The following is a 15,996-nucleotide window of genomic DNA, read 5'->3' as shown; positions in this document are numbered from 1 at the left end:
TTCTTGCTCGCGCCAGTGGCAGACGTGGATGCTTGTCGGGAGTTATGCTGCACAAAATTAAAGATCATTTGCAATGTCTCGTTAGCATGATGCAACTCAAATGTGAAGACTAATAAGTAATGTCCATTCAAATGAAACTCACCGTGCCCGCCGGAGCAATGACTGGCATCGGCGGAGGAGTCTGACCGTTCTTCTCACACATGGACTGCACATTTGGTTTTGACGAGTCAGTCATATTAGTTACTAATGAAAGGAACATTACATGCATGATTTAGCTAATATGCAGAAGAAACTTACCGCGAAGAGCTTGTATATGGCCCGGTTAGCCAAGTCGTTCTGGTTCCTCTCCTCCAAAAGACTAACCGTCCTCTCCTCAATCTCCCTCTCCCTCTCTGCCGCCTGCCTCCTTTCCTCCGCCGGAAGCTCCTGGGTCTTCGCTCTCTCTTCCTCAATAGAAGCATGCAACACCACTCCTCTTTAGCATTGTAATCATCGACGGCCGCACACATAATGTAATGGAGGAAAGGTATCTGATTCTGTATAACTAACCTTGATTTCAAGATCCATTGGCCATGGATGAGGCCTTATCTCCAGATCGGAGCTCGTCTGGCGCCTCTTGATCTGCGGGAGAGTGCTAGTACAACGTATTAGTCCATCCCCAATGGCTAACAAGCCATGGTACCTCCCGCCACCAGATATCATCACCAGCTCTGGATCAATAGGCTGGCTCGGGTTAAAGTCCGGCCCTTTCCTCGCCTTCCCCTCGTCTCTGTACCTCATGAGCTTGTTGTGGGAGGCGCGGTTGGTGAAGTTCTTTGGATCATCAATATCAGACTCAGAGAATGCCTTGGCCTTCTTATACGGGGCACTATGGGCCATGGCATAGAGGTCGAACAGCTCTGGCACATCCGTCTTGTTGTTGTCACGCCTAAAAGAGAGGAACAAAGTATTAGTTAAGGGCTCAAGCTAGCTTGAAGAATGAATTTGCATGAATCATGAAGCAAACCACATACCCAGTTATTCCCGTACTGATATAGGTTGACGCTGCCTTGATGATGTGGCACATAGCTCATTTTGCCACGCTGATCCTTTGCATTGTTGTGGGTGGATAGCCATTGGGGAGAGCACCACTCATCCACCAACGCCTCCCAACAATCCAGCCTATCCACACACCATCTCAGGGGCACCTAAGTTAAGTAAGAGAAATTTGAGCGCTACGCCTACGAATCAAATCAAGGAAACTAAGTACAAGGCCTGAACAATAGGTAATTACCTTCATGTACTTCTCCTTACTCAGATACTTTGTGCGGCACTTCGACTTGGACATCCTAATACCAGTCGAGGCGAAGTAGTCTCGAATAGCCTGCGTCCGAGCCCCGTTCCGCCAGTTTTGAAGTAGGCGCCTGCACTCGACGTCGATAACCCGAGCCGCAACCTCCTCCTGTACCTCAGCACACCTGTAGAAGGTCTGCAATCAAACAAGAAAACATGGATTAATACAATCACTAGGGTTTCCAATCAAACAAGAAAACACAACATAGACGAGAGAGGAAAAATTACCCAAAACGTCTGGATCACAACGTCGGCCACCGTGTGGCACTCGACACCGCCGATCCTCTCCCATGGCGGGGCCGGGGCAGCCAAGTAGTGCTCCCAGGTCATTCCTAGCTCTGGAACCTGGACCTCATCGAGCAATGTGACCCACCCTGGGAAGCTCTAGTGACAAATCACACCAAGGACTGTGTTGGGCCTGCGGACACCATGACCATGTTTCCAAGACCTACAGTATGACAGGGCTAACGCATTAGATATTCGAAGAAACGTGAAGGCAAAAGGTTAAAAAAGAGTAAATACACTTACTTCCCCCCATCAGGCGTAATCAACCACCTCTGGTCAGGGGTCGCTGGGGTGGGCGGGATCTTTGTACCACTCTCACTATAGCTATCAGAACTATAGCCACCCTCGCCACCATCAGCATGGCCACTCGACTCCGGCCAGTCCCCTAATCAGTTCGGCTGCGACATAGCCTGATCCAGAGTCTCGTGGGACGGAGCCTCTAGGACCGGAGTCTCATGAGGCGAAGGCTCGTCGGCCCGAGGCTCATGGACCGGGGTCCGAGACGGGTCCACCTCAGGCGGCTCCATCTCAGACGGAGCAGTCCTGTGGTCAGGTGAATTAGCTGAGGGTGTCGGCGAGGGAGGCGTAGTAGCAGCCTTCCTACCTCTCCCGCCGCCACGTACACCACTACTAGCCTTCCCCTTCTTCTCCCCCCGACCTCTCCTGTCCAAAGAAGAAGCGACCGCCAGTGGTGTCTGCATACTGAGATGTAGCACTCTCCGGAGGGTCTAGGGTGGAATGGAACTACCCCTCCCACCACGCACCGAGGAAGGAGCCTCGGAGCTCTCTCGAGCCGTGCCCACCATCTATCAACACCTGCAATGACAAAGAGTAAACAAAATTAGTACAACATTGAAAAAGAATACCTGACATGAATAATAATATGTATATAATTTAAGTGTATCATCATCATGAACATAAAAATGGAATACCTAACATGAACTATAATATTAATCTTCATCATCTATATATGCTTCGGGGTCAATAAATGCATCATCATCATCACTATCAGTAATGACTTGCTCATCATCATCATCATCGATAAATGCATCAACATGTGGAAGGCCTCCTTTACGTAATCGGTCAAGCATTGACAGGTCATCCGCACACTACAAGAAATATGTTAACTAGTGACCTTCTGTCAGTGACCCTGGAAGAAATGGTCATAAATCTATGACCATTTCAGACCAATTGGTCAAAAGCTGTTCGGGGGGCTCCAAGCCCTAAACCATTACGACCATTTTGGTCAGAAAGATCGTAATTTCCTTACATGAAATGGTCATAAAGCAAACAGCGCTAGTCTGCTGCCTTATTTCTAGTTGTCAACGACCAATATAGATGGTCATAGCCTTGTAAATTGTGGTGGGTTGCTATGACTAGGCGCCACCTCATCAGTTTTGCCTATGTGTCATGTCCATGTGGCAGTTTTTGCCCTAGGTTGTGAAGCAACCTATATTTCTGTCATTCCCAAAATTCCCAAAAAAATCTCATAAATTCTATGGGTCATATCTTCGTCAAATATGTAAAAACCTTCCTTGTCTAGTTCAAAAATAATTCAAAAATATTCATTTTCCTATTCTGTTCATAACAACAGTTTGTGAAGGAAGTACCACTTTGGCATGTCCAAATAGTATCCATTTTCTACAGTGCTTTCCTATGCCCAAATAACCATCCTCCACCAAATGCCAGCTCAATCCATTCATTATTTTGAGCCGAGCTTCAACATTCGTATTTATGTCCAGTGTGGTAGTTTGCAAAGCAAGTACCACCTAGGCTCCTCCTTTTGAGCTGAAAATTTGTGAAGACGGTCTTCTTAGTAACTGATCATCCTCAGCCAAAACTCACGCCCATTAGCCATGTACATTTCCCGTACCGCTAATCAAACACTTGGCTACTAATTCATGTTTGAGCATCGATCGGTCTCCTCGTGAGAATATTATGTTCTAATTTTCTTCCTAGAACCTACCTGGGGAGTGCCCAACCCACTAGACATGCCTAGGCTGCCCAGAACACATGGCAACGCCACGGTAACGCGGTGACCACGCGGCGGGCATGCGAGTTTACGCGCTCTAGAGTTGGGGGCCTCGGCCACCGCCCAAACCTCGACGTATCACCACCAAACAATGTATTTATGATTAAAAAGGTACTTATGTATCTATAAATGATTTTTGGAAAAAATAAATAGTAAACTATGAGGCAGCTGCAGTTCAAATTTGACCCGCTTCCTACAGAATCGGCGGGAATTTGTCTTTTTCGCCAGAGGTGGATCAAAACTTTTGACACCCAACCATTTTGTCAATTGTGCATTAAATATGGCCTAGTATTTTAGAAAATTGATCTGGTCCAATTTTGCAACAAATATATGGTAGGTCCTTCACAAAAAACCCTCATTTGGGGCACTCGGAAAATGGAAAATGTATTTTCCGTGCAAAGAAAATGAAAACTCCCTTAGGCAACATTGTTTGGAATTCCAAGATGCACCCTTTTGCATAATATGAGATCATTTGAACAAACTATGCCATGAATATGGCCATAAGATTGATCATTTGGCTTGAAAGACATGAATCTTCACGCATGACAACTCATTTCTGAGAACACTTTTTTAAAATAATTGCCGTATTACAAGTTTATTATTTTTCCTAGAAACTTGGTCACATATAATGACACAATGCGAAGGTTTTCCAAATTTTTGTTTTTTTTTAATTTTTTATGCCCGCTTCAAAATGCGGTCAAAACGGCGGGCTTGACCGTTCCTAGCTAGTGCTTGAATATTGGAAAACTTTTGATGTTTCTCTGATTAAATAGATACTTATGTACGTAGAAATGATTTTTGGAAAAAATAAAGAGCAAACTATGAGGCAGCCGCAGTTCAAATTTGACCCGCTTCCACCTGAATCGACGGAAATTTGTCTTTTTCACCATAGGTGGATCAAAACTTTTTACACCCAACCATTTTGACAATTATGCATTAAATATGGCCTAGTATTTTAGAAAAATGATTTGTTCCAATTTTGCAAGATTTATTTGGTAGGTCCTTCACAAAAAAACCTCATTTGGGGCACTCGGAAAATGGAAAATGAATTTTACGTGGGCCGAAAATGAAAACTTCCTTAGGCAACATTGTTTGCCATTCCAAGATGTACCCTTTTGCACAATATGAGATCATTTTAACAAACTATGCCATGAATGTGGCCATAAGATTAATCATTTGGCTTGAAAGCCATGAATCTTCACGCATGACAGCTCGTTTTTTAGAACACTTTATTAAAATAATTTCTGTATTACAAGTTTATTATTTTTCCTAGAAACTTGGTCACATATAATGACACAATGCGAAGGTTTTCCAAATTTTTGATTTTTTTTGAATTTTTTATGCCCGTTTCAAAGTGCGGTCAAAACGGCGGGCTTGACTGTTCCTAGCTAGTGGTTGAATATTGGAAAACTTTTGATGTTTCTCTGATTAAATAGATACTTTTTTATCTATAAATGAATTTTGGAAAAAATAAATAGCAAACTATTCGGCAACCGCAGTTCAAATTTGACCCGCTTCCAGGTGAATCGGCGGAAATTTGTCCTTTTCACCAGAGGTGGATCAAAACTTTTTACACCCAACCATTTGGTCAATTGTGCATTAAATATGGCCTAGTATTTTAGAAAAATGATTTCGTCCAATTTTGCAAGAATTATTTAGTAGGTCCTTCACAAAAAAACCATTTTTGCCACAAGAAAATGATCAAAAATATCTAGAAAGATAAAAAAATGCATGCAAACCGGTGATTATCATTAAAAATGGGGTCTAACTTGAGTGAAAAATTTAGTTCTGCCATTTTGCAAAATATTTTGATAGTTGCTTCACAAAATTCCCCTATTTTTAGTACTTAGAAACTATTTTAAATCACTAATTTTCTGAACCAATCAGGGCTCTTCCCACAGATCGATGACATGGCGTCCATCCATCCATCTCTCCATCCCACATCCATCCATCCATCCATCCATCTATCTACAGAAAAAAAGAAACAAAAAAGAAAAAGAGATACCCCACGCACCCCCAACCCTAGATCAAACCCCTCCCCCCATCGCACCCCTCCTCCCTCCTCCCAATCTCCTCGCCGCCGCCACCTCCTCCTCCCTGTCCTCGGCCCCTCCTGATCCACCTCCTCCCCGTCCTCTCCCACCCACCGCCGACCTCGTCGTCCTCCTCACCCACCGACGCCAACCTCGTCCTTCCCCTTCTCTCCCACGCACCACGGCTGCCAAACCTAGCCCTCTCCCTCCCTTAGATCTAGTATTTTAGAAAATTGATCTGGTCCAATTTTGCAACAAATATATGGTAGGTCCTTCACAAAAAACCCTCATTTGGGGCACTCGGAAAATGGAAAATGTATTTTCCGTGCAAAGAAAATGAAAACTCCCTTAGGCAACATTGTTTGGAATTCCAAGATGCACCCTTTTGCATAATATGAGATCATTTGAACAAACTATGCCATGAATATGGCCATAAGATTGATCATTTGGCTTGAAAGACATGAATCTTCACGCATGACAGCTCATTTCTGAGAACACTTTTTTAAAATAATTGTCGTATTACAGGTTTATTATTTTTCATAGAAACTTGGTCACATATAATGACACAATGCGAAGGTTTTCCAATTTTTTGTTTTTTTGAATTTTTTATGCCCGTTTCAAAATGTGGTCAAAACGGCGGGCTTGACCGTTCCTAGCTAGTGCTTGAATATTGGAAAACTTTTGCTGTTTCTCTGATTAAATAGATACTTATGTACGTAGAAATGAATTTTGGAAAAAATAAAGAGCAAACTATGAGGCAGCCGCAGTTCAAATTTGACCCGCTTCCACCTGAATCGATGGAAATTTGTCTTTTTCACCATAGGTGGATCAAAACTTTTTACACCCAACCATTTTCACAATTATGCATTAAATATGGCCTAGTATTTTAGAAAAATGATTTGTTCCAATTTTGCAAGATTTATTTGGTAGGTCCTTCACAAAAAAACCTCATTTGGGGCACTCGAAAAATGGAAAATGAATTTTACCTGGACCAAAAATGAAAAATTCCTTAGGCAACATTGTTTGCCATTCCAAGATGCACCCTTTTGCACAATATGAGATCATTTTAACAAACTATGCCATGAATGTGGCCATAAGATTGATCATTTGGCTTGAAAACCATGAATCTTCACGCATGACAGCTCGTTTTTTAGAACACTTTTTTAAAATAATTTCCGTATTACAAGTTTATTATTTTTCCTAGAAACTTGGTCACATATAATGACACAATGCGAGGGTTTTCCAAATTTTTGATTTTTTTTTGAATTTTTTATGCCCGTTTCAAAGTGCGGTCAAAACGGCGGGCTTGATTGTTCCTAGCTAGTGGTTGAATCTTGGAAAACTTTTGATGTTTCTCTGATTAAATAGATACTTTTTTATCTATAAATGAATTTTGGAAAAAATAAATAGCCAAACTATTCGGCAGCCGCAGTTCAAATTTGACCCGCTTCCAGCTGAATCGGCGGAAATTTGTCTTTTTCACCAGAGGTGGATTTTTTTACACCCAACCATTTTGTCAATTGTGCATTAAATATGGCCTAGTATTTTATAAAATTGATTTGGTCCAATTTTGCAACAAATATTTGGTAGGTCCTTCACAAAAAACCTCATTTGGGGCACTCGGAAAATGGAAAATGAATTTTCCGTGCACAGAAAATGAAAACTTCCTTAGGCAACATTGTTTGCCATTCCAAGATGCACCCTTTTTGCATAATATGAGATCATTTGAACAAACTATGCCATGAATGTGGCCATAAGATTGATCATTTGGCTTGAAAGCCATGAATCTTCACGCATGACAGCTCATTTCTGAGAATATTTTTTAAAAATAATTACCGTATTTCAAGTTTATTATTTTTCCTGGAAACTTGGTCACATATAATGACATAATGCGAAGGTTTTCCAATGTTTTGATTTTTTTTGAATTTTTTATGCCCGTTTCGAAATGCGGTCAAAACGGCGGGGGTGAGCGTCCTAGCTAGTGGTTGAATCTTGGAAAACTTTTGATGTTTCTCTGATTAAATAGATACTTTTTACCTATAAATGAATTTTGGAAAAAATAAATAGCAAACTATTCAGGCAGCAGCAGTTCAAATTTGACCCTGCTTCCAGCTGAATCAGCGGAAATTTGTCTTTTTCACCAAAGGTGGAATTTTTTACACCCAACCATTTGGTCAATTGTGCATTAAATATGGCCTAGTATTTTATAAAAATGATTTGGTCCAATTTTGCAAGAATTATTTGGTAGGTCCTTCACAAAAAAAACCTCATTTGGGGCACTCGGAAAATGGAAAATTAATTTTCCGTGCACAGAAAATGAAAACTTCCTTAGGCAACATTGTTTGCCAATTCCAAGATGCACCCTTTTGCACAATATGAGATCATTTGAACAAACTATGCCATGAATGTGGCCATAAGATTGAATCATTTGGCTTGAAAGCCATGAATCTTCACGCATGACAGCTCGTTTTTGAGAACACTTTTTTAAAATAATTTCCGTATTACAAGTTTATTATTTTTCCTAGAAACTTGGTCACATATAATGACACAATGCGAATGTTTCCAAATTTTTGATTTTTTTTTAATTTTTTATGCCCGTTTCAAAATGCGGTCAAAATGGCGGGCTTGGCCGTTCCAAGCTAGTGGTTGAATCTTGGAAAAGTTTTTGATGTTTCTCTGATTAAATAGATACTTTTTTATCTATAAATGAATTTTGGAAAAATAAATAGCAAACTATTTGGCAGCCGCAGTTCAAATTTGACCCGCTTCCAGAGTGAATCGGCGGGAATTTGTCTTTTCACCAGAGGTGGATCAAAACTTTTTACACCCAACCATTTGGTCAATTGTGCATTAAATATGGCCTAGTATTTTAGAAAAATGATTTCGTCCAATTTTGCAAGAATTATTTAGTAGGTCCTTCACAAAAAAACCATTTTTGCCACAAGAAAATGATCAAAAATATCTAGAAAGATAAAAAAATGCATGCAAACCGGTGATTATCATTAAAAATGGTGTCTAACTTGAGTGAAAAATTTAGTTCTGCCATTTTGCAAAATATTTTGATAGTTGCTTCACAAAATTCCCCTATTTTTAGTACTTAGAAACTATTTTAAATCACTAATTTTCTGAACCAATCAGGGCTCTTCCCACAGATCGATGACATGGCGTCCATCCATCCATCTCTCCATCCCACATCCATCCATCCATCCATCCATCCATCCATCTATCTACAGAAAAAAAGAAACAAAAAAGAAAAAGAGATACCCCACGCACCCCCAACCCTAGATCAAACCCCTCCCCCCATCGCACCCCTCCTCCCTCCTCCCAATCTCCTCGCCGCCGCCACCTCCTCCTCCCTGTCCTCGGCCCCTCCTGATCCACCTCCTCCCCGTCCTCTCCCACCCACCGCCGACCTCGTCGTCCTCCTCACCCACCGACGCCAACCTCGTCCTTCCCCTTCTCTCCCACGCACCACGGCTGCCAAACCTAGCCCTCTCCCTCCCTTAGATCTCAGTCCGCTGTTGCCCCAACCCAATCCCTACCCCCACGTAGCCCAACCCAATCCGCCGCCGTACTCTTCTCCAGTCACACCGGCGACCTCCAACCTCATCGCCAGCAGCCCATCCCCTCTTCTCCTAGATCCACTCGGGCTACTCATGTCGTGGCCAGATCCGGCAGGAACTCCCTCCCTCCCACCTCGCTCCGCATCCCGATCCATACGCACACACAGACAGAGCTTTGGGAGCTCCTGCTCGGCTGCTCATGGCCACGGTCCATGGACGTCGCGGACGTGCGGGGGGTGCTGCTGTACCGGGCCGGGCTGGTCACGGCCGCCGCGTCCGTCCTGGTGGCCACCTCGAGGGCGTTCCTGCCCGAGGCGAACACTGTCGGCGACGCTGTCCGGCAGGGCGCCGACCTCTTCTACGCTGTCGGGGCCGAGGGGGCTCACTTCCCCCTCCACACGCAGTTCACCGTCCTCAGCCACGTGCTCTCGGCGCGCTCCAAGGTACGCGCGTTCACCTGTCGACAGTCGAACACTTTGCTTCTTAGACCTGTGCAAGGAGTCTGATCTGATTCTGATTCTGATCCACCATTGCAATGCCAGTTTGCAGCCAGAATCACCGAAGAGCCAGCGATCCAGGACATCGACAAGCTTGACGGTGACAACCAGCTCGCCGTCGTCGACTACATCGAGGATATCTACAAATTCTACAAAGTCGCCGAGGTACAAACATATGGGCTCTCTTAGGTAGTAGTAGAGTACTAGAGTGTGCAAAAAGGCATTGTGATCTCCTGCCTTGCCTGCTTGGTCTCTGAATCTGATGAAGGTGTTGTTTCCATCCATGCTCTGTTGACTACGGAATGAGTGTCGGGCCAGGGACTACATGGACTCCCAGTGGAGATCAACGCCAAGATGTGGGGCATCCTCATCGACTGGATCCTGGAAGTGCACCAGAAGTTCGACATCATGCCCGAGTCGCTGTATCTCACGGTGTATATCATCGACATGTACCTGTCGCTACAGTCCGTGCTCCGGCGGGAGCTGCAGCTGGTGGGCGTCTCCGCCCTACTCATCGCCTGCAAGTACGAGGAGATTTGGGCTCATGAGGTAAGTAAAAAGCTAAATCCCTCTACTTTTCTCCACTCGCCAGTGACCAGTGTTCGTCCGTTTCTGATTGCTGGCTGTGTGCATACGCTTGCAGGTGAATGATTTCATCTTGATCTCCAACAGCGCATACACCCGGGAGCAGATTCTGAAGATGGAGAAGGCCATCCTGAACATGCTGGAGTGGAACCTGACGGTGCCCACGCCCTACGTCTTCCTCGTCCGTTTCACCAAGGCCGCATGCTCCTCCTCCTCCGATCAGAAGCACGATAAGGAGGTAAAAGAACTTCACATTTACATTGTTCTTATTATTGCAGCTAGTAGATGAATTCTGTGGTTGTTACACGGATGATGCTCCTGTGTTGTTCAGTACTGTATAAGATACCTGTGCAGTAACAAAAACAAAATTTGAACAAGCCTATGCAAATTTGTGTGGCTCTGAATAAGATATCTGTTTCTTACAGCCTTCTCTAATTATGATTTGTCGCTTATTGTTAGAATGATGTTGCTGAAAGAAAGTTCAGCAAGTTCTGTGGCTAGCAGTTATATTTTTCAATTTTTATTACAGCTAAGAGTGTAGCTTGGGTCCTTTTCGGGATAAGAATTGGGAGGCTCTGATGTTATCACCATCCCAGTTTTCGTTCTTCAGATATGTAGAATTATTCTTTTTTTGTTGGATGCTCGAGAGTAGGGGATATGGTTTTCTGGGAGAGACATCTTTACTAAATTATGTGCTGAAAATGTTTTCTTATGTGTGTTTCAGTGCGAACACGGATCAGTTGCTGCTATAAACCCAACAATTCGGAGGAGGAATGCACGAGAAGCAAGTCCCCCAGCGATGCCAAGGTTGGCCGTGTATTATTGCTGTTCTTTGAGCTGTCTCTGTTTCAACCATACAATCCTTCTAGCATAAGGTGGATAAGGCAAATACTGGAGACATTGTCGTACATATTGGGCATGGTAGTAGACTGTCAGAACCTTACGGTCTTGCAAACTCTTCAAAATCAATATTCTGCTCCAGTCAGGTTCTATGTATATCCTCTTTTTTTCATGGGATATGTATATCCTGTAAGTCATGGTTTATCTCATAAAAGAGGATTTCAAATTAGAAAGTTCTTCAAATTGTACAAGTAAAGGATCCTTAAGAAATGTTTATGGCATATGAACAATTTTGGGTTTTTTGTGTTCTTTTGTTTGTTACTCCTCTGCAGCAAACTTTATTGTGCAAAATATGGTTTGGTAGCTATATATCTGCTGCTGATTGAATTGGTCCTTAGTTTAGTTAGTGGACTAAGTGGTTGACTTCTAAGCTTCAGCTACTAAAACCCACTTGCAAATTTGTCTTCTGTCTCCTGTATCAGCACTCCTAATTGGTACTTTATTGTTTGCATAATGTAGTTGCTGCGACATGTATATCAAATACTGGACTAATAGATTGCCAGTTTGTCCACTGCATACTTTTGAGGCTTTGTTACCTACTCATTTTACAGAACTGTATACTTACTACTACAATTGGTATTACTACAATTGGTATTACTGTTATTGTCATATCTACTAGTTGTGGTTCCCTCAACTTGACTAGTTTCGTAGAATATGTCTGTTCACATGTTACGCTCGAACACCTTTGTACTACTGTTGTTGGTGTATGGCAAATCATATTTGTGATGCAGTTTCTGTAACTTGGCATTTTTATATGGCTTGTTTATATTGGTAATTATACATTGTGTTGTTCCATACATTTGTTGTTGGTTTAACATGATGGTTTAATTTAGAAGTAGAACTGTTCATTGCTAGTTTAATGCTCCAACATTGATAACACTCCATGCTTGCTGATCCAAATTTTGATTGGTTGTTCTCGCAGACCTGATGAAGCCATGATGCTTACCTCGCTGGAGCGTATCAACCCTGGCCATGGTACCACATTCTTAGTCATGAGGTCACTGTGCTACAACCGCAACAACAATATCTTCTCCAGTTAGATAAGTCTTTGGTCTATCCCATTTTTTTCTGTTACTTGGTTTTGAGATGCTTATTTTGGGACAAAGGGAGTATTATTGTGTCGATTCCCTATGTGATACAGAAGCTATGGTATTTTGTTTTGAGTTTGTTGTAATTGATAATGATTCGTATAAAATTAGTGTAGAACATATGTCCTGTTATCTTAAGTCATTTGTGCATGCTCAATGAACCATCTGAGATTGAATCATTTTTTGCGTTCAACATCTAGAACCATTTTGTCCGTGTTGGTATCATTTTTTGCTTTCTTGTCTCTTGTGTTGTGTGGTCCTTGTGGTTGTTACTGTTACATGTTACATGTACATATGCTTCATGATTCGGTCCCTAGATGCTTTGTATGTTTGTTTTTATTCTGTTCTAACTCCTTTTGTTTATTGTTAGATGCCTTTGTTCAGCCTCTACAAACAAGAGCTCCAACCTGAAAGTGAAGAAAGCGGAAGTATACTTGTAGAGCCTTTGTTCTAGTACTTTCCTACTTACATTACTGTTGCCATTGCATTTGTTTGGTTCTGACCAGTAGCAGTACACTAATGCTGGAAGTCTTTGTGTTCACTCTTTTATAGGAGCGCCAAGACAAATTTGAAGTGCAAAGCCATGAAGCCAAGTGCGAAGCTGTGATGCCAGAGATTTGTTTGTTCTGTTCGACTGTAATAGGCTGTAGAGATTGTGACATTGTAATAGATTTAGTGTTATTTGATAAATTATGTTTGTTTTGTTTGAAATAGTGATTTAAAAAAATTATCAAATGGAAACCTGATTAGTGGGATCCACTTACCAACATAAATCTGAGTGATGTTGAATTATCTCACGTGTGGGACCAATATATGAGATTATGATTTTTTGAGCAGTATGTATGAGATTATGATATGTGGGGCTTGTGTGACTAGTGGGCCTGGCTCCAATATATATGGCCGAAATTAGAAAATTGATGGATTAAAAAGGCCACGGGCCAACAATAAAAAAGGTTGCAATGTTGGGCTTGGCCCATGAAGCCGACACAAAATTCACAGGAAAAAAATATAGAAAGGCTGAATTGTTGGGCTTGGCCCATGTAAAACGTTGAATTGGACCAGGCTGAATCTTATCAACGAACTTTTCAATTTGTCGCAATTTTGCCACATCAGATTGCCACGTCGGATACCTATGTGGCCTGGGGAGGCTGCTAGTGACCAAAACACAACAGTAGGAATATTTTGGTCGTAAACGTCTACGACCTTCTCACAGAGAAGGTCGTTAATTTCAGTTTACGACTGCCAGCTTTTGACCTTCTGTTTTTGGTCAAAAAAGGTCGCAAATGAAAAACTATGACCATTCAGTGACCAATAGTCAAGGTCACAAGTTGACATATTTCTTGTAGTGGCAGCAGTAACCTCTTCTTGTTCCAGCTCTTCTTATTCAGGCTCTTCTTGTTCCGGCTCATGCTCGTTCACTATCGCTGTCTACTTCAATGTTCTGGGGTGAAGTAGAGCGGTTGTTGAAACGTTTTTTGGAAAGACGTGTTTCTTGGAAGAATTCTCCTTCATATGTTTCTGGGTTAATGTGAGGTTCATAATCCTCTTCATTGGGGGGAGGTGGTCTAACATGTGGCGGCACTTCATAAACGACATCCTGACCATTAAGATTTGGATCACTTTGGCAGGCCCACGGTAGATAGAAAACCTGGGTTGCCTGTTGAGCCGTAATATAGACATCGGGAACATCCAAATGGGTGCTTTGTTTGATTTCGACTAGCCCTAAATGTTCATGAGTCCTGCTAGTCTCCTTCGACTGGAACCAATAACATTTGAAGACTACGACGTTAGGTGGGTTTGCACCATAGAATAGAACTTCATAAATTGCTTCAACTCTTCCATAATACTCGGTATCTCCTTCGCCGATAGCAGAGACACAACAATTTGTAGACTTTCGGTCGGCCATATATAGCTCTTTACCATAGGTACGAAAGTGATACCCCCTGATGTCGTATTTGTTAAATGAACGGACCTTATAGTCAAAACCATTAGCGACTTGTCTTAATTTGGCGTCCATAGACTCTGAACTAGCCTACAAGTTTAATACAAAATGATTGTTGCATTAGCCGGAAAATAGACGAAGAAATGTAATGGTCTAATGAAAATTACCGTTTGTTTGAACCAAGAGATCAAACCGGGATAGCCGCGTCCATGCATTGCCAGAAGCTCATACTCTTCGACGGAATCCTTTTGGATCACTGCACCATACGAGAATTTGGCGACATATCGACTGTATCAAATATCCGGGAATAAGAGCAGTTCAAAGGAATTAGAGGTTGCGAAACAATGTACCGAGAACTTACTTGATGTACGGTCGCACTTATGTTAGATTGTTCAAGGTATACAACGTAATGGTCCGCGATTCGTCGACATCCAACAATAAGGGAGTATAAGTACCGGTTGGTGCGAGCTTCCCTTTGAATAGGCTGAGGTTGGATCAACCCTTTTTAGGGTCGCCAGCATTGTACCGAGGCTTCGGATTATGCAAATGATGATTTTTGGCTTCGTAGTGTGCTGTCACGAAATTTGCCGCCTCCTCAGTAATGAATGCCTCGGCCATCGATGCTTCAATTCAATGTTTATTTTTACATTTTGCTAGAAGTGTCTTCTGCATCCTCTCAGTTGCGTAGCACCAACGATTCTGCATGCCCCCCCAATCGTGCCTCGGTCCGGAGATGCAAAATCAAATGCTGCATTGGATTAAAGAAGCCCGGTGGAAAGATCTTCTCTAACTTCTAGATCAAATCCGGCGCCAACTCTTCCAGTTCTTCTAGCAAGCCAGGCGATAGTTCTTTCGCACAAAGAACACGGAAGAAATAGCTCAGCTCTGCCAGTACTAGCCATTCATCGCCAGGGACAAAGCCACGCAACATCACCGGCATTATCCACTGAAGCCATATGTGCCAATCATGACTCTTGAGACCAAATATTTTCAATTTTTCAAGGCTTGCTCCCCTCTTTAGATTCGTTGCATACCCATCGGGGAACATCAACTCCTTTTTCACCCACAGGATAATTTTCCTCATATCTGGCCTTCCAAGATTGAACCATGCCTTTGGCTTTGCCCAGTTATTCTTTCCTTTCCATTGTCACATGTTTTGTAGCGATCTATCACATAGAGCCTCCTGATCGACTCTAACCTTAGGATTATCCTTTGTTTTCCCCTCTATGCCGAACAATGTACCAAAGAGGGCCTCGTCAACATTCTTTTCAGTGTGTGTCACGTCGATGTTGTGTGGGCAAATGAGGTCTTTGAAGTAAGGCAGATCCCACAAGCATGTCTTGTGAGTCCAGGCATGTTCCAAATTATACCCCTTGAAATACCCTGGACGCTCTGGATCCGACTCGAGAGCGTTTAATTGATCCAGGGTCTGTTGGCCTGTCAACGCAGGTGGTGTAGAGTTTTTTACAACTCTACCTTTGATGAAATTCTTCTTGTCTTTTCTGAACTTATGGCGAGGATCCAGGAACTGTCTATGCATGTCGAAGCAAGAAACTTGCCACCCGCCTGCAGCTGACGAAACTCAAGAGCTGCCTTGCATGTGGGGCACGGGAACCTACCATACACACACCAACCAACGAATAGCGCATACGCCGGCAAGTCATGCATCGAGTACATGTACCACACACGCATTAGGAAGGTTTTTTTGTAGCAGCGTCGTATGTCTTAATCCCATTATC

General features: G+C 42.7%; 1 pseudogene; it reads left to right on the top strand.

The window, feature by feature from the left end:
• The first annotated feature begins 8,987 nt into the window (after positions 1–8,987).
• On the top strand, positions 8,988–13,154 carry LOC125526983 (annotated as a pseudogene).
• Positions 13,155–15,996: the final 2,842 nt, after the last annotated feature.

The sequence above is a fragment of the Triticum urartu genome, unplaced genomic scaffold, assembly GCF_003073215.2.
Source record: "Triticum urartu cultivar G1812 unplaced genomic scaffold, Tu2.1 TuUngrouped_contig_2460, whole genome shotgun sequence".
Lineage (NCBI taxonomy): Eukaryota > Viridiplantae > Streptophyta > Magnoliopsida > Poales > Poaceae > Triticum > Triticum urartu.
Note: the sequence above shows the minus strand (reverse complement) of the source record. Positions and strands in the feature narration are given on the sequence as shown.